This window comes from Dermacentor silvarum, chromosome 3 (genome assembly GCF_013339745.2).
Source record: "Dermacentor silvarum isolate Dsil-2018 chromosome 3, BIME_Dsil_1.4, whole genome shotgun sequence".
NCBI classification, from domain to species: Eukaryota; Metazoa; Arthropoda; class Arachnida; order Ixodida; family Ixodidae; genus Dermacentor; species Dermacentor silvarum.
Genome location: NC_051156.1, coordinates 20,153,887 through 20,155,276, shown reverse-complemented (window position 1 = coordinate 20,155,276; position 1,390 = coordinate 20,153,887). Strand labels below are relative to the sequence as shown.

Here is a 1,390-nt window from a genome sequence, read left to right as displayed (position 1 = left end):
TATTCCCCAGTTGGTAAGTCGGAAGCCCTTCTTTACCTAGTGTATTATTCTCTTCGAGGGAACCCTCAGCGATGTCAACTATAGGTAGCTGGCCTGCTCAAAGTGTTAGTTGCAGTCGTAATAAATGCTTTCCGAGTGTACACGTGGTTGTCGTCTATTGTTTTCTCGAGCTTGTACCGGACCGCGGTTGATGCGCAGGCATGCGCCAACCGCGGGGCTCGGTGTGACGAGGCAGAGGGCCGTCGGCGATCCCCACCTTATCCCGACATTTTGGCGCCCAACGTGGGGCCCGAACCCATGACCCTGAGATTAAGAGTCTCATGCTCTACCGACTGAGCTAGCCGGGCGATATCCCCCCCCCCCCCCCGTATTCCCCAGTTGGTAAGTCGGAAGCCCTTCTTTACCTAGTGTATTATTCTCTTCGAGGGAACCCTCAGCGATGTCAACTATAGCTAGCTGGCCTGCTCGAAGTGTTAGTTGCAGTCGTAATAAATGCTTTCCGAGTGTACACGTGGTTGTCGTCTATTGTTTCCTCGAGCTTGTACCGCACCGCGGTTGATGCGCAGGCATGCGCCACCGCGGGGCTCGGTGTGTCGAGGCAGAACGCCGTTGGCATCCCCCCATATCCCGACATTTTGGCGTTCCCAACGTGGAGCAAGCTTTTGGAAAACGGGACGACGATCGGTTCGATGCGAAGAAGGCTTTGTCCGGACCAGCGTTAGGCCTCACCCAAAGGCGTGATTGCTAGCTAGATTGGGCATGTGCTTTCTTGATGGCCAGTTAACGCTGCGCCAGTGTCGCCGAACTCGTGTAGACGCTGAGATTTACAGCGAGTTTTCTCCTAAGAGTACGCCCGAAGCGAGTGAAACACTGCTTCAATTCATACACAACACAGGCCAGTGGCGCACCGACGGCGGGGGGATTCGGGGGTTGTAACCCCCCCCCCCCCCTAAGGCCGACTTAACCCCCCCCTCCCCCTTTTGTTTAACCCCTTTTCTTTCCTTACGCATTTGAGTACTGCAACTAAGATGTAAGACGCGCAATCGTCTGCACACTCGCAAAAAGCGCATTTTTTAACAATTTCCAGTGAAGAAACCGAAATTAGTGCTGTTTAGCTGGTATTGGCAAACTGTCACCCCCCCCCCGGGAGAGATCCTGGGTGCGCTACTGACACAGGCCTCACAGCACACATATAAACACATATACACATCAAGAATTATGCCTTAACGGCAAGTCTTTAGCGCAATAAAAAAAAAAGAGTGCAGCAGCCGACGCGGTGGTCGATTTTCCCTGTACATATGTAAATAGCCTCCTTTCTGTATCTTTGGCTCTGGGAACCGGGCGCCGGTAACGCTGGCTAGGACGTCAGCGGAGCGCAGTCCCAGGAGTC

The 1,390-nt window shown here is 53.7% G+C and overlaps 1 non-coding gene across 1 annotated transcript; it reads right to left on the bottom strand.

Moving 5' to 3' along the window:
- Window positions 1–274: 274 nt before the first annotated feature.
- Window positions 275–347, bottom strand: Trnak-cuu (transfer RNA lysine (anticodon CUU)). The gene has a single exon. It is a non-coding gene; the product is annotated as a tRNA-Lys (tRNA).
- Window positions 348–1,390: the final 1,043 nt, after the last annotated feature.